We start from the raw sequence: 19,473 nt of genomic DNA, 5'->3' as shown, positions 1-19,473 counted from the left end.
TGCTCCAGCTACTGCTATCATGTTCACATATTAGATGGCTAGTTGAGGAGCAAGGAAAAGAAAGGGCTTGTCCCTCTGTAGTGGCATAACCGAGAAGTCTCACACATCCCTTTTGCTCAACTCCCATTGTTAGAACTTAGTCATGCTATACCTGACTAAAGGGGATACTAGGAAATGCAGTTTTCAGTCTTATGCTCAGGTAAAAGGTAAAAGTTCTATTATTAAATAAACAAGGGAATAATGCATATTGTAGACAGCTAACCAATTCTGCCAAACTACTTTTTCTCAGACTAGTCATGTTTCTCTATTCTAGTTAAAGAATTTCCCTGAAATTTTGTCTGCTCTGTTTGGGACATACAGCATTTGTCTATATCTATAATTTCCTCACTCTGTGCTCTCTAAGCATCTTAACTCCTTTCACCTTAAATAATTAACTCCAGAACTTCATGTTTATTCATCAGAAGAGAAGTAATACTCTTTAAAAGAGTATGGGTTATGTACTCAAAGATCCTAGATGTAGGATCTTGGGGAAGTCATTAAATCTTTCTGGCTACTATGCCATCCTTGCAGAATTATAGTAACCATTCAATGAGATAATGTATGTGTAAGTTGGAAAACCCTGTTAAAATGCTTGTGGCTGCTCCATTTCATAGTGGTATGTTACAACTGTCTCTCCCTAGCATCATTACCCTATAACTTCCTAATTTGATCTTCTGCTAAGTGATTTACTTCTCTAGGGTCCCCACTCTTAACTCTTAGCTCTCCTTATTATCAATACAGGTACAACATAATTATCTTGGAATTATTTGGTCTTAGAGACAATACAGAGACTTACCCACATAGAATTTGATTGGGGTTTGGTTTTTAGTTCCCTTCAGCTTAGAGAATGGCATGACATTATTCATTTCAGTTAGTATTCTATGTCCTCTAGGAACCCTGCTTTGTGCCTACCTAATTAAGGCTAAGGTTTGTAGTGATCTTCTAATCCTTAATGGTATTTAATTTTCACATTCCTTTCCTGGGGCATTTTGTATTTATTTTGGCTATTTAGCATAACTAATTTTAGCCATTTACAAATTCTGTCAAATTATGCCAGTTCTACTGGTAACTATACCATGTGTTCCCTGTTGTCAATCAGAAAGGAGAAACTTTAATTCACAATGAAAAGAAACCTTTGTTTTCTTCAGAAAACAAACATTCTTATCTATGCTAGTCTCTATTATGAAATTGAGAGCCTTATGTAGAAAGGTCATAGTATAAAATATACAGAGTGTCATATTTTCAGGAAATGGAATAATGTATAGTATTAATCATACTCCAAAAGAGTTGATCATGGATTTAAAGTAAACTATATTGTAATTTTGCAGGCTTTCTTAGAAATAGAAGTTAGAGAAATAAGTTTCAGGCACAATTTGAAGGCTTGTTGGCATTATACAGTTCATTTTAAAGTTAATGACTTAGAATATATTTGAAATGTTTATGTTTCTGATAAATAAAAAATATGGGAGAGAAAAGTAACCTGTACTGAAGGGCTGCTCTTCACTATGTTCTATACTACTTGTATATAAATTTAATTAAAACTTAGCAGCATTTCTGAAAGGCTGATATTCTCAAATATACCTTTTCATAATAAAGAAAATGATATTCAGAGAGATTAAACATATTGTCTAAGTGGCAGAGCTAGTAGACATAGGACAAACTGCTCCAAAATCATTATTCACTCTTCAAGATCATGCTACTTTCTTGAAACACATGAAGGTAAAACACACATCTTTTAAAATAAATGTTATTATTTAAAATCTTAAGACATTGGTTTGCAACTCACAATTGGTAGCTTTTGTAGCAAAAGAATGATGTTTGGATATTGTCAAACCATGTATTATAAAGTTATTCTCTTCACAACTTACTGTCAATCAAGTTTAAAGTATAAGAAGCTGTCAGATACAATTAGAGAGTAAAACATTGTACAATATCTCAGTTAGATTATAGGTAATTCTTTCAAGAAGAAATGGTTGGTAACTGTGCAGCTGAATTGCTTAAACCTAGTCTTGGCACTGCAACAGATCATGTGAAACATGACATGTACACTGTAACTTTTAGTTATTATGTTTTAGTAAAGAATATAGTTTAATAAGTTGGCCTTATTTTATTCCAATTAACGTCTGAAAGTTATTTGAAAAGCAGATAAAAAGAATGTTGACTGATTCCACATTTCCATTGATGCCATTATTATTCAGACATGTACTAACCCAAGCAAAATATTTTGACTAATTATGTAATGATGAAGTAATAATTATGTAATAATGCATATTCCACTTAACCTGATCTAAGTCCTAAAATTTAAGTTATAATTTCCAAGTTTGACTAATTCAATGTTTATTTTGTAGACAAAAATCAAAACTCTCTAACTTTTGAAATGTTCAAAAGAAGAATATGTTTAGGATTTAAAGACAGTACGAGCTCAGAACAATCAGAGATCAGTTCCAAGGCCAGGAGATCCTATGATCTCTTCCAACTTTCTCGTTGTACTCCGAGAATAAATGCCAGCCTCTCTGTCTTCTGAACATAAACAGCACATATCTTTTACATGTTAAAGCTCTGATAGTTTTAATTGTATATATGCTATAATATTTGAAGAATCAAAGAAAATTAAAAATACTCTTTTTCCAAACTTGCAAAGCCAGAATCAAGAATGACATGGGGATCCTTCCTATGCCACAACCATCACCAGTGAAGCAAGCACATGCAGCCTTGCTCCTGCTGGTACCCCACCCCAGCTGACATGTTTGCACTGCTGTGGCTACTGGCATGTGTGAGTGATCATAAAACCCACAGCCACCACCCTGGCAAATTGCTTTGCATTACACCATGCATTGGAGTTTTGTGGCCAGCAAACTGAGAACACCTTGGCACCTCCAGTACAGCAGGTTTCTAACCTCAGGGGGCCAGAAAACAAAGCTGGGGGCTCAGTAGCATTCCACAGAGTTAAAGCATACAACCCAGGAGTGCTGAGCTAAACCATGGCCTCCCAAAATCTTCCAGAAATGAAGCCAGTTGACTTATCCCACGGTATTCCACAATCAAACCCCCAAAAGCATTAAAGAAAAAAAAAGCAAACAAACAAAAAACACCCATGTGAAGGACAGTAACTTCAAAGACCAAAGGAACATTAGCCAACACAGATGATAAAAAATCAGAAAAAGAACTCTGAAAACTCAAAGACCAGAGTGTCTTCTTGTCTTCAAACAACCACACTTGTTCCCCAGCAATTGTTTTTAATCAGGCTGAAAAGAATGAAGTGACAGAAATAAAATTCTGAATATAGACAGGAATAAAGATCTTCAAGATTCAGAGAAAGTTGAAACACAATCCAGGGATTCTAAAGAACACAATAAAATAACACAGGAGTTGAAAGGGGAAAAGACCATTTTAAGAAAGAACCAACAAAACTAATCTGATAGAAATGAAAAACTCAGTTCAAGAATTTTTAATACAATTATATTTATAACAGTAGAATCAATGAAGCTGATGAAAAAATCTAAGTGCTTGAAGGCAGGATCTCCAAAATTAATCAGACAAAAACAAAGAAAAAGCAGATTACATGAACACCATATCTGGAATTACATAAGAGACCAAATTTATTACTTATTGGCATCATTCTTATCATTCTGAAAGAGAGGAAGAGAAAACAAGCAACTTGGAAAACATATTTGAGAATATCATCCATGAAAATTTCCCCAATCTTGCTAGAGAGGACAACATTCAAATTCAGGAAATGTGGAGAAGCCCTGAGAAATATTATGAAAGATGACCATCCCAAAGACACATAATCTTCAGATTCTTTAAGGTCAAAATGAAAGAAAAATTGTTAAATGCTGCTACAGAGAAAAGGCAGGTCACCTACTAAGGGAACCCCATCATGCTAACAGTGGACAGTTTAGCAGAAACTCTACAAGACAGAAGAGCTTGGGGGTCTATACACAGCAACCTAAAAGAAAAGAATTTCCGACCAAGAAATTCATATTCAGCCAAACTAAACTTCATACACAAATGAGAAATAAAATCTTTTCACACAAGCAAAGGCTAAGGGAATTTGTTACCACTAGATTGACCTTACAAGAGATCCTTAAGGGGGTGCTAAATATGACAATGAAAGACCATTACAGGCCATCACAAAGAAACAGTTAAGTACATATACCATTGACACTATAAAGCAACTATATAATCAAGTCTACATAACAACCAGCTAACAACACAATGACACGATAAAATTCACACATATCAACATTAGCCATAAACATAAATGGGATAAACTCTCCACTTAAAAGGCACAGAGCGTAAGTTAGTTAAAGAAACAACACTCAACTGTATGCTGTTTTCAGGAGATAAATATCACATGAAATGGCAGTCATAGGCTCAAAGTAAAGGTATAGAGAAAAATCTACTAAGCAATAGGAAAACAGAAAAAAAGCAGGGGTTATTCTAATTTCAGAAAAAACAAACAAACAAACATGAAAAAAACAACAATCAAAACAAGACAAAGAAGATCATTACATAACAGTAAAGGGTTCAACTCCACAAGACCTAACTACGCTAAATATATATGCCCTCAACATTGTAGCAACCATATTCACAAAACAAGTGCTTGGAGACCTAGAAAACCACACAGTAATGCTGAGATATGTCAGCATCCCACTGACTGTATTGGGCAAATCATCGAGGCAGAAATCTAACAAAAATATTCAGGATCTGAACTTAACACTTGACCAACAGACCTAATGCCATCTACAGAACACTCCACCTAACAACAACAGAATATGCATTCTTCTCATCTACACATAATATATACTCTATAATCAACATCAAGGTTGGCCATAAAACAATTCTTAGCAAATAAAAAATAAACCAAAATCATACCAACCACACTCTCAGACAACAGTGCAATAAAAATACAAATAAATATTAAGAAATTCATATAAAACTACATTAAAATTAAACAAGCTATTTCTCAATGACTTCTAGGTAAACAATGAAATTAAGACAAAAATCAAGAAATTCTTTGGAATTAATGAGAACAAAGATACAACATACAAGAATCTCTATGACACATCTAAACAAGTGTTAAGAGAGAATTTTATAGTGCCAAAGGCCCACATCAAAAACTTAAAGAGATTTAAAATCAACACCCTAACATCACACCTAGAGGAACTACAGAAACAAAAATAAATTAACCCAAAAGCTAGCCAAAAAAAAAAAAAGAATGAAAAAGAAAAAAATAATCCAAATCATACCTGAAGTGAAAGAAAATGAGATGAAAAGAAAACTATACAAGAGATTAATAAGTTAAGGACTGTATTAGTTTGTTCTCATGCTGCTATAAACAAATACTCAAGACAGGGTAATTTACTTAAAAAAAAGAGAGAGAGAGAGAAACTCAATTGACTCACACTTCCACATGGTTTGGGAGCCCTTACAATCATGGTGGAAGTTACCTCTTTGAAGGGTGGCAGGAGAGAGAATGAATGCCAGCAGAGAAAAGGCAGATGCTTTTAAAAACATCAGATCCCATGAGAACTCACTCACTATATGAGAACACTATGGGGGAAACTGCTCCCATAATTCAATTACCTCCCACCAGGTTCTTCGTATAACACATGGGGATTATTACAATTAAATGTGAGATTTGGATGGAGACACTAAGCCAAACCATATCAGGGACTTTGTTATTTAAAAAAATAAATTAGATTCATAAACCACTAACTAGAATTATAAAGAAGAAAAAGAAGATACAAATAAATACAATCAGAAATGACATAGAAGTCATTATCACCAACCCCACAGAAATAGAAAAACTTTTAGAGACTAGCATGAACACCTCTATGCACACAAGCTAGAAAACCAAGAAAAAAATGAATAAATTCCTGGAAACATACAACTTCCAAAGATTAAACGAGAGAGAAATTAAACCCTTGAACAGACCAATAATGAGTTTGGAATTTAATCAATAATAAGACCCTAACAAACAGAAAAAATCAGGACAAGATGGATTCACAGCTGAATTCTACCAGATATATAAAGAATAGCTGGTACCATTTCTATGGAAATTATTCCAAAAACCTGTTGAAGAGGGACCCCTCCCTAACTCATTCTATGAGGCTTGTGTCATTTTCATACCAAAACCTGCCAGAAATACAACAACAACAAAAAGAAAACTTCAGGCCAATGTCCTTGATAAACACAGATGCAAAAATTCTCAACAAAATACTAGCAAACCAAATTCAGTAGCATACCAAAAAGCTAACCCATCATCAAGTAGGCTTTATCTCTGGCATGCAAGATTGGTTCAATATATACAAACCAATAAATGAGATTCATCACATTAACAAAACTATAGATAAGAACCACACGATCATCTCAATAGTTGCAGTCTTTCAATAAAATTTAATATTTCCTCACGTTAAAAATCCCTCAAGAAACTAGATATTAAAGGAACAAACCTGAAAATAATAAGAGCCATCTATGAAAAACCCACAGCCAATATCATGAGTTGGCAAAAATTGGAAGCATTAATTTTGAGGACCAGAAAAAGACAAAGATGCCCACTTTCACCACTGCCATTCAACATAGTACTGGATGTGCTACCCAGAATCATCAGGCAAGAGGAAAAAAAGTAAAGATATCCAAATAGGAAGAGACAAACACAACCTATCTCTGTTTGCAGACAATATGATTTTTATGTAGAAAATCTCAAAATCTATATTCAAAAGCTCCTGGATATGGTAAATAACTTCAGCAAAGTATCAGAATAAAAAAATCAATGTACAAAAATTAATAGCTTTTCTATATATAAACAATGTCTAAGCTGAGAGCCAATTCAAGAAGGCAATTTCATTCACAAACGGAGCGAAAAAAAAATACCTACGAATACAGCTAGCTAGGAAGGTAAAGATCTCTCCAATGAGAATTACAAAAAGTTGCTGAAAGAAATCAGAGACAACACAGACAAACAGAACATTCCATGCTCATAGATAGGAAGAATCAATGTTAAAATAGTTATATAGCACATGGCAATTTACAGATTCAATGCTCTTTCTATCAAACCACCAATGTCATTCTTCACAGAATTAGAAAAAAATATTTAACATTCATATGGAACCAAAAAAAAAAAGCAAGAATAGTCAAAGCCATCCTAAACAAAAAGAATAAAGCCAGGGACATTACCCACTATCTGATTTCAAACTATACTGCAAAGCTATAGTAACCAAAACAGTATGGTTCTGGTATAAAAGCAGACACATAGAAAAATGGAATAGAGTAAAGAGCCTACGAATATATCTGTACAATTACAACCATCTGATCTTCAACAAAGCTGACAAAAACAATCAATGGGGAAAGGACAGTCCCCTAAATAAATGGTGCTGGCATAACTGGCTAGCCATATGCATAAGATTGAAAGTAGTCCCTTTCCCCACATCATATATAAAAATCAACTCAAGATGGATTGAAGACTTAAATGTAAAAACTCAAACTATGAAAATTATGAAAAATAACCTGGGAAATGCCATTCTGAACCATAGGACCTGGCCAAGATTTCATGTTGAAAATGCCCAAATTGATTGCAACAGAAACAAAAATTGAGAAATAAGACCTAATTAAACTAAAGATCTTCTGCAGAACAAAAGAAACTATCAAGAGATTACACAATCTGAATTATGGGAGATAATATTCCAGATTATACATCCCACAAAAGCCTAATATTCAGTATCTATAAGACACTTAAACCAATTAACAAACAAAAAACAAACAAGACCTTTAAAAAGTGGGCAAATAACATGAACATAAACTTCCCAGAAGAAGATATACATGTGGCCAATAAGCATATGAAAAAATGCCAACATCACTAATCATTAGAGAAATGTAAATTAAGACCACAGTGAGATACCATCTCACAGCAGTCAGAAGAGCCATTATTAAAATATCTAAAAATAACAGATGCATGCTGGGCATGTTAGCTCACACCTGTAATCCCAGCACTTTGGGAAGCTGAGGAAGGTGAATCACCAGGTCAGGAGTTCAAGACCTGCCTGGCCAACATAGTGAAACCCCGTCTTTACTAAAACCACAAAAAGTTAGTGAGGCATGGTGGCAGACACCTGTAATCCCAGCTACTTGGGAGGCTGAGGCAGGAGAATCGCTTGAACCTGGGAGGCGGAAGTTGCAGTGAGCGGAGATTGTGCCACTGCACTCCAGCCCGGGCAACAGAGCAAGACTCTATCTCGAAAAAAATAAATAAATAAAAAGAAGTAAAAGATGCTGGTAAGGTTGCAGAGATAAATGAAGTCTTATAAACTCCTGGTTGGAATGTAAGTTAGTTCAGCCATTGTGGAAAGTAGTCTGGCAATTTTTCAAAGAACTTAAAATGAAAGTACCGTTCAATCCTGCAATCCCATGATTGGGTACATACTTAAAAGGACAATAAATTGTTCTACCATAAAAACACATGCACATGTATGTTCATTGCAGCAGTATTCACAGTAGCAATGACATGGAATCAATCTAAATGCCCATCAATAGTAGACCGGATAAGAAAATATAGTATATATACACCATGGAATACTATGTAGTCATTAAAAAGAATGAGATCATGGGTTTTTTTGCAGCAACATGAATGGAGCTAGAGGCCATTACCCTAAGTGAACTAATGCAGGAAGACAAAACTAAACGTCAGTTGCTCTCACTTCTAAGTGGGAGCTAAAGTTTGAGTACACATGAACACAAAGAATCGAACAACAGACACCAGAGCCTACTTGAGTGTGGAGAGTGGGAGGAGAGTGAGGATCAAAAAACTATTTATCTGTGGGTACTATGCTTATTGCCTTCATGATGAAATAATTTGTATAACATATTTCCATGGCATGCAATTTACCCATATAACAAACCTATACATGTACTCTTGAACCTAAAATAAAAGTTAAAAAAAGAACAACATGGCTCATTTGACTTTGGTGATGTCTATTATTGGGCAAACTTAGAGCCGATGGTTAAGTAACAGTTCCACCCTGGAAATACCACAGCATTGGTTGAGAGTGACTACTGGTTACATTAAATGAGTGACTGACCTCAAAGAGTAAAGCACTAAATCTGGTCCTAGATTCCAGAATCTACAACAACAGTCAACATTTACTATGGTAATTCAATGTAACTAGGGAATTAACAATTTCTAACATAACTTCCAGTTCAAATACAAAAGCTGATGTATAATATAGATGAGGTACCGATATAGAACATGTTAAAATATTTTCAATAGCATTTTTCTTCTTACTTATGCTATAAGAATAGGTTTTTAAAAGTTAGTAAAAACAATGTAATTGCACAGGTGTCTAGTTACATGATGACCTCTGCCAAAGTTAACAAAATGCAGAAAGTAAAAGGCTCTTTTCCCATAAAGAGGATGTTGCACATAGGGATGGGAAATATCTACACTGAAAAGTTTCCAAGGATGAGTTCCAACAGGCAAAGTTTTTCTACAGTATTATGACTTTAGAGGTGGCACCCTTAAGTGGCCTTGTATATGTAAAAAAATCTTTTTTTATTAAAGGGTTAAGACCCTTTCATATTAATGTCAACCACTTTCCTCTATGTTACTATTTTGAGAAAAATAAACTGAAGATCTTCTAGAATTATGAAACCCTTATACATCCATATCCACCTATATATAATATAATATTATATTATATATATAGTAACATTTGACAAAATGATTTAAATTCAATTATCCAGCAAATTTCAGAGTATGTGAAATTGGAGTCTGAGTTTACCTCATTTGTGTTTTTGCTTTCATCTTTCCTGCAATCTTAACCCCTTGAAATGAGTTTCTCACATTTCCCTGAGGTCAGGAATGCAGACTTGCATGCAGTAGAAACACGTTAACTATTTTTCTTATGGGCCAGTCCATTATTATTATACAGTTGTTAGAACATAAGGAAATAGGCACAGAACACTGGCCTAACGCCTCACCTCATCTGTAGTGAAGTCTGGTTTTCTTCCAAATAACATTAATATATTTTGGCTCTGTAAATTACAGAGAATAAACAAATACTATGACATAAGACAGAGACATACGATACTGCCAGCTACAGAAAGTGGGTGGCGTAAACTACAACAAACAAGTGAACTTACCCTGAATACCTTGATGAAAAGCTTTACTCTCCTTCCTTGTGGGTGGCAAACTGATTTGACGAATTTTGCTCTAGCATTCACTGTAGTTTTTAACATTAAACCAGAAAGACATGATGACATTTCTAAGTTCACTAATACCAAAATTTCACAGGTAAGCTGTAAGAATAAAAAAGAAAGGAGAAAGGTGGAAAGACCATAACTCTGCACATAGTTTCTAATAATTGTCAACCTACTGTCTCTTGTTATACTCCAACCAGAAAAGGGGAATGAGGGTGGCTTCCAAAATGTCTAATCTTATAAGTTCATGAGAACAAAATCTTATTTAAAATAAAATACTTTTTAAAATGATTATAAAAGAACTTAAGAAAAATTGCTTATCTGCCATTCAGTATTATCTGCTATAAAGTCAGAAGATCTCAGTCAAATTGTTCCCTCTCTTATCATTCTATTTCCATTTTTATTAGCTCTTGTTTATACTCAGAAGAGGGGGTTATAAAGGTGATAACGGTCAGATCTAGAAGTGAACTCTCTTACTGCAATAATTATGCTTTATTGATTTGTTAAACATTTATATTCTGAAAAAATGTTTAATAGTATTAAAATGTCAATCATTAGTATCACACTAATTGGGATGAATTTCACACCAAGCTTAGCAATCACTTTATTTTGATAGAAATCATGCACTTAAAGGAAAAATTTCCCAAATGTCTTTATTTTGACTTGGCAAATAATGTTAACAATTATATATTCTAACATAGCCAGATAGGGGCTCTATCTTTAGCTATATGGGTAAAATGCTGTTTCCATTCTCTGTTGAATGTTCATACTAAAATTTATTTTGATTTTTCTAAGTTGAAGATCTCTTTTACACACTTTCTTAAGTAAATGACACTCTCCACATTCAACTCAAAAGAGACAGAGAAGTGGCTTAAAATTCATATTAATAGTTGAATATCCAAAATGTAAATATTATTATAAACATAGACCTGCAACAGCTGCTAGTTTAAATTTGTGTGTAGATCCACCTAGTCAAATGCTCTGTGACAAAAGAGCAATGATAATTCCATGAAGAAAAAGCAATCTTCAGCAAATGATGCTAGAACTACTGGATATTTATATGCAAAAAAAAAGATTCTATACACAGATCTTAAACTTTTAAAACATAATTAATTTAAAATGGACCACATAACTAAATTTAAAACTAAAAGCTATAAAACTAATAGAAGATATCATGAGAGAAAATCTAGGTGACCTTAGGTTTGGTGATGACTTTCTAGATGCAACACCAAAAGCACAATACATGAAAGAAAATATTGATAAGGTACTTTATTAAAAATGAAAACTGCTGCACTGTGAAAGACAGTGTTGAGAAAATGAAAACATAAGCCACAGAGTGAAAGAAAATTTTTGCAAAATACATATCGGATAAAGGACTGACATCTTAAATATATGAATAACTCTTCAAATGTAACAAACAAACAACCCAATTAAAATATGGGCAGAAAACCTGAACAGACATATCACCAAAGAATGAATATATGTATATATTCATTCTAAAATAATGAAACCCTTATATATCCTTATATAAAAGGCTTTGTTTTTCAACAAACAAAGGGTTTTCTATAAGGGTTTTACATATATAACCTTTGAAAAACAAAGTCTTTGCAACTTTTTAAGAAAAAAATCATAAAAGGATTATTTAATTATTCTATTAGTTTATTCCACGCAGTTAACTACTGTTCTAATTAATATTCATGAACATTTCAGCTCTCCATGACAGCCCTGAAAGTTTTTCCTCTATTTTAATGTCACAGTCTTCAATGTTATCAGAAACCTGCACTTAGGCCTACAGCTGATTATAAAATTAAAAGAAAATAATTACCTGTGGATAACAAAATATCTTAGGGCACCCACAGTCAAAAACACAAGTGACAAGGAAATTTATTACTTCTGTGTCACACAATAATCTTACATAACAATTATGATTATTACTGATAACATATACTAAGTCATATCAGAATTATAGGAGTTTTGTGTAACTTTGGGACACATACTGATAATACATTTATCATCCAACTAAAATACAGCTGAAAGAAATCCAGATATTACCTTTGCATTAGTGTACTATTGATGTCAAACCCATTTCTTAATAATACGTCACAGAGAAATCTATGCACTTTTACTCAGTCTGACCAAAAGGTAAGATTCTCATAAGCCTTTCATAACCCTTTACAATGTTTTTGTTAAAGAGCAGAAAAGTTCTCTAAGAAAAACCTGTCGTGGTTTTATTCTAATATTCAATTTACTGAAAAACTGAATAATATCCTTTTAACTTTAGCCAATATGTTCACACACAGAATTTCTTTCACAAGAGTAATTTTTTACAAACCTTCCATAGCTTATGCAAACCTTGAGCTCTTTCCTATCTAACTTAAAACAAGCCTTTAACCCTTTAATGCAGGCAAAAAAATTCTCATTTTCATGCCTTCTTATAATCTTTTACCAAAAACACATTCTACTTTCCCAACACCCAACATGCCTTGTGTGTAAAACTGTTTCTTCAGTAGTCTCGATTACATGTTACAATGTTAACTCTTAGTAACTTTTATTTTTTATAAAAAACCTGGCAAGTAAGTGATTTTAATTATTAAGTATAAAGCCTGGAACACTAGACAGAAGTGCAGATGAGTTCTGACTCCTTCCAGAATAGCCAGAGGGTATGGTTAACTCCACACGTGCCCAGGCCTTACCTAGAATTTAATGGCTCCAAAACAGTTAAGTTGAGCAATTTTAGTCAAAGAAGCAGATTATGACCTTAAAGCATTTAGCAAACTGAATGTCTTACCTACCTAGTTTTGACCAAATGTTTAAATTTCTGAAGATTTTTTATTTTACCAATAATCTTTAAAACTGTCTTTATTTATTAAAGATTACTTAAGTAACATGAAACAAAATACTTTAGTTTTTATTTTTCTGACAAAATATTTGATGTATGCACTTATTATTTTTAAGCCAATTATTCAGAGCTCTCTCATATATAACCATCACACATATAACACATATAAATACACACAGAGGCAGAAGATTCAGCAGTTGTTAAGATTTTTCATTTGTCAATTTTAAGTTTCTTAGATTACTGGCTACGGGGTAGAGCCCTTTGAAGAACAGGGCCAGGAAAGCATGTAGTTTATAGGGCCAAATAATCAGGCAGGCACAGGTGGAAGGCAAAACAGATTCCTCAAAATTAAGGTCCCATTTTTATACCAGATCCTAGATTCCATGTAATGAGAAAATCAGTCCATCTCCCATGGGAGTCTTAAGTGCAAAGAGATGCATATCCTACCATAACTGCCAGTAGTCATCCCTAAAAGTATATTTCCTACCTAGTGATTATACACCAAAGCTCTTTTACAACATAAAATAATTTCTAATATCCACAAAAGTCAAAAACATCAGATAGTGCAATGTAAAACAGAATGGAGCCTTAGATTTTGAGATAAATTTATCTGCTTTTAATTCCAGAGACTTTATGAGGAAAAGTTGTTCTCAAAATGGGGTTTGTCACCCTTTGTCTGTTTTTCCTAAAGTGTTCCGGGCTGTTAGAAATTATCTTAGATCCTTTTACTTGTGCATCAAGAGTGGCAAGAAGACAAATGGGGAAAAACATTTCAGTTAATTGAGAAAAAAAAAAACTTTAGAAAAACACAATCCAAGAAGAGAAAATATATATATAAAGACCATTTAAATATAGGCATGACTTAGATATCTGCTTTTAATTAAGTTTTATTTTAGTCATAGTCCTCTTTTAAATAAATCCTTTTAAATCTCTTATTACCCTACTTTAGGTAGGCCACACACCCAATATTTCTGGCTTTTAAACTTTACAAAAAGTAACCTCACAGGTGAAACCAATAAGCCTTAACTAAGGTTATGACTTAAACACGAGTATACAAGGTATTTTCAGTGAGGTGGCTAGCAGTTTTTACAAGATCTAGAATCTCCAAAGGTAGCTCAGAGAAAGAAAAATTTAAGAAGGAAAGTCAGACATTGTTCATGGAGGAGCAGAGAATCAATAAATGGCAAAGTTCACACAGATATCAAGCAGAAAGCATTCATTCCCCAAGCCAGGAATTTAACCTTGAACCCATGTTGCCATTGGAGGAAGACTAAGCCTTAGCTACTAGACTGCAGCCTTGGGCAGTTTCCATTGCTCTTCCCAGAAAGAGCCTAGAGCAATTGATTTTGAGCTTGAAATGGCTTTTAATTTTCTCAAGGCAATTTTGTGAGCTAACTATGACATGAACTCCAAAATTCCTGTCCTCCAGATGGTAGAGATGACCAAGAGAAAGGTCCTGAACATGGTTACAAGGTCAAGCCCCAAGGACATAAAATAAGATGAGAGAAAAACTTCATCATTTTGTTTTGGTTTTGGTTTTTATGGTTCAGGAACCTGCAGCAAAGTTTGTTACTGAACAGTTTGCTGGCCAGCTACAACAGTGGGTTACAGGGGTCCTAGGCCCACATTGTATCTGAAGGTACCACTCTTTATGACAGAATGAAACAGAAAGACAAATTCATAGACAAAGTGCACCAGATTTCTTACAGCTTTGATAAATTATAAAAAATAATTAACTAATAGCCTTACATTTTGAAATACCTAAAGACTTCACCAAAAAACCACTTAGTATCAGAACTGGTAAAAGAAATTTAGGAAAGTTGCAGGACACAAAATCTACATACAGAAGCAGTAGCATTTATATATGCCAACAGTGAACAATCTTAAAAAGTCAAGAAAGCAATACACTTTACAATAATTGCAAAGCATATAAAATATATAGGAATCAATTTAACCAAAGAAGTTAAATATCTTTACAAAGAAAACTTTAAAACATTGAAGATAGATAGAATACAAAAAATTGATATTCCATGCTCATGGATTGGAAGGATCATACAACTAAATGTCAATTCTACCCAAAGCAATTTACAAACTCTATGCAATCCCTAACAAAATGACATTCTTCACAGGAATAGGAAAAACAATTCTAAAATTTTTATGGAACCACAAAAGACTCAAATAGCCAAAGCAATCCTGAGCAAAAGTTCAAAGCTAGAGGCATCACATTAACTAAATTCAAAATATACTACAAAGCTATAGGAACAAAATCAGCATGGTACTGGCATAAAAACAGACACATAAACCAATGTAACAGAAAGAGAACCTAGATATAATATGTTTACAATCAACCAATTTTCAACAAAGGAGCCACAACATATACTGGGAAAGGAACAGTGTCTTCAATAAATGGTGCTGGGAAAGCTGGATATCCATAGGCATAAGAAAGAAACTAGACCCCTATCTGTTGACATACAAAAAAATAAAATAAAAATGAATTACAGACTCAAATTTAAGACCTCAAACTATGAAACTACTATAAGAAAACATTGAGAAACTCCCCAGGACATTGGTCTTGGCAAAGACTTTTTTTGATAAGATCTCAAAAGCATAGGCAACAAAAGCAAAAATTGACAAATAGGACTGTATCAATCTAATGAGCTTGATACAAATGAAATAATCAACAAAGTGAAAAGATAACCCACAGAATAAGAGAAATATTTGCTAACTATCCATCTAATAAGGGATTAGTAACCGGAATACATAATATTCTCAAACAATAGCAACAAAAGATTTGATTTAAGAAACAGGCAAAATATCTAAATAGACATTTCTCAAAATAATACACATAAATTGTCAGCAAGTATATAAAAAATATGCTACATTGCTAATTATTACATGAATGCAATTCAAAATTATAATGAGCTATCATCTCACCCCTGCTAAAATGGCTTTCATCAAAAAGACAGGGACTAACAGATGTTGTTGAGGATTTAGAGAAAAAGGAACCCTCTCACACTTTTGGTGGAATGAAAACTAGTATAGCCATTATGGACAATCATATGGAGGTTCCTGAAAGAAACAAAAATAGAATGATCATATGATTCAGCAATTCCCCTACTGTGGATATCTATATATACAGTATATGCATGTATGTGTGTGTGTGTGTCCAAAAAAAGGAAATTAATATATCAAAGAGATATCTCCACTCCCATGTTTATTGCAGGACTATTGACTATAACCAAAATATGATATCAACCTAAATTTCCCTCAATGGATGAGTTGATAAAGAAAACGTGGCATATATGTACAATGGAATATTATTAAGCCACGGAAAAGAACAAAATCCTATCATTTACAGGAATGTGGATAGAACTGTAGGTAATTCTATTAAGTAAAATAAGCCAAATATAGAAAGACAAATATTGCATGTTCTTACTGACATGTAGCAGTTATTAAACTGGATCAGTATCATGAACATAGAGTATAAATTGGTGGTTACCAGAATAGGAAGTTTGGGTAATAAAGAGAGTTTGATTAATGGGTAAAAATATACAGTCTGATAAAAGAAATAAGACTTTTTGTTTGATAGATAAGTTGGTGACAATAGCTTAATCTATTTTATATTTCAAAATATCTGCAAGTGAATAATTAGAAAGTCTTTGTCATAAAGAAAATATTTAAGATAATGGATATCCCAATTACACTGATTTGATCTTTATAAATTTTATAAATGTATCATCACATGTACTCTCTCAAAAAAGCAAGATAGTAGATTAAAATAATGTAAACTAAATTCACATTTAAATATAAAAACCTGTAAAAAATAAATAAATGAACTATGAACTCAAGTCATAAAAAGACATAAAGGAACCTGAATGTGTATCACTATGTGACAAAATCAATCTAAGAAGGCTCAATTTTATATGATTCCAACTATATAACATTCTGGAAAGGGCAAAACAATCGAAATAGCAAAAGTATCAGTGAATACTAGGGTTTCTGGTAAAAGGGAGTGATGAATAGATGAAGCACATGGGGCATACAGAGCAATGAAACTATTCTGTGTAGCACTGTAATGGTAGATACATGTCCTTTGTCAAAACTCATAAACTGTACAAAACAAAAAGTGAAACATAATGTGATTTATGGATTTTAGATAATATTACTGTATCAATACTGATTCATCCATTGTAGCAAATGTAACCACTCCAATGCATGATGTTAATAATGAGGGAAACTGGAAATGGTAGTGAGGAAATATATAGAATCTCTCTCTACTTTCCACTCATTTTTTTTGTAAACCTAAAACTGCTCTTAAAAGTAAAGTCTATTGATAGATTAAGAGGCACAGCTCAGGATCGCAGCTCCCAGTGAAAGCGCTGCCATGTGTGTACGTAAGCAACAATCTTGCATGTTCTTCACATGTACCCCAAAACCTAAAATGCAACAACAACAACAAAAAGTAAAGTCTATTAACAAAAATAGTGTACAGGAATGTAGTGGTTGAACTCAGAACTTTTTTTGCTCAAAGATTATTTTTGCAAAAAGTTAAGTCTAGAAAGTACAGATACGCTGATCATATCTTCATAGCAACACATATTTTAAGAAAATAACAATGTGAAAAAATGATTAAAAATAGAAAATCTATTAGTCTGTTCCAGTGAAAATATCTCTCTAATATTTATAATACAATTATATAATGTTGCTTATCTAAAATCACATCTTTTAAAGGTTTTTAATGTGATGATTCCATACTTCATTTTATTAATCACATTACGTATTTGTTGTGTGGTAAATGATGTGAAAAAGTGATGTGAACTATGTATCATTGCCTAAATAATAAAATAAAATGTTAAAATGTATTTATTAATCTAAACTCATTTTTCCTTAAATGTTTATTCAGCTGTCTTCTCTGCCCAAGAGTATTCTGCTAAAGCTTAACCAACTATAGGTTATCAGTAACCTTCTCAAATGATACCAACATATTATATTTCTTTTCTTTGAGTCAATTAAGGTATAGTCATATGTATAAATTAATTCAATCCCATTTAATACCCATTGCCTTTCATTTTAGGGACCACCAATTACGTATACCACTTTCTCCAAAATTGCATCTCACAGTCTAATCAAGATACTTCTAACTTAAATTTCTAGCTTTTCTAACCTTCTTCTACCTGTTTTAATTACTTTAAATATTTCAATTTACTCAAATTTGCCAGTTTTACACAAGTGAATAAATGAATAAAAGTGGATGGCTGAATATTTGTTGATTTCTTTAAAAAGGCAAAATTTGTTCAAATTAACCCTGATAAAGTACACTTGTGTGTGTACATGCTCATGTCTATATTCACTTGAAGGCAAAATTCTGAACTTGGCAGAACATTCTTTAAAAAACTCAGGCTCACTGCAAACATTTGTGAGGTCCAAGTTTCAGGTGGAAATGGTTGAAATGACAGACTTATAATTCAGAATCTAGTAGGCAAAAGGACCATCGAGATTCAAGAGAAAGTTGAAATCCATTCTAAGAAATCTAAATAATCAGGTAAAATGATACCAGAAATAAAAGACGAAATAGTCATTTTAAGAAAGATCTCTGGTAACAGAGGCCACAAAAATGTGCTTAAATATTTTAAAGTTATTAATCAACAAACTATTATATAGAATATGCTATGTCTTTCTACATTGACAGATATTTATTCATAAAAACAAAATTGGAATAAAATACATATGTATATAAAGATATGGTTTTTGTATAACTCAAATTTGGCAAAATTTCAAAGATCGCTGAATGTTATTATTGGGCATATCTAACTCTTCTGTTCATAAAACAGCAATATTTGAATAAGTAAAAATAAAGACATTTATAGTTTAAAAATTAACATATAGCTATTTCATAAATACTATTCTTATTGTTTTCATTTTGATAAAATACATAAATTGTGCTTGTGCAATGAATTCTGGTGAGTCTCCACTGCTCTAACTCCTCTGCTTAATAATGCCCAGGTGGCTCTGCCATAGCTTCTGCTGAACTGTGACCTGCAGGTACTGAGAAATCAATAGGGCATAAGGAAGATGCCACGACATCCTGGAATCTGGGGAATGGAGTTAAATCCATTTACATTAAAATAATTGCTGACCAAGAGACCAGAACATCAAGAAGACTGGAACGTTCCAAGCAGATCTTTGGATGGAAGGCATTAAAAGTAGACAGAGGGAGGATACTGACACTAGGTTGAACAGGAAGGAAGCTGGGGAACCTGTACCAGGCTGCCAAGCAAAGAGACTTATTCCAGGAGCCCAGTGGCTCCTGGAGAAGGGGTGAGTTAAATACGTGAAGAGTGGCCCACTCAACATGAACCTCTGAAATCCTAGTTGCAGGAGGCCCCATAACCACCCAT

Source organism: Callithrix jacchus, chromosome X, assembly GCF_049354715.1.
Source record: "Callithrix jacchus isolate 240 chromosome X, calJac240_pri, whole genome shotgun sequence".
NCBI classification, from domain to species: Eukaryota; Metazoa; Chordata; class Mammalia; order Primates; family Cebidae; genus Callithrix; species Callithrix jacchus.
The sequence above is the reverse complement of the archived record's forward strand: the minus strand, read 5'-3'. Positions refer to the sequence as shown.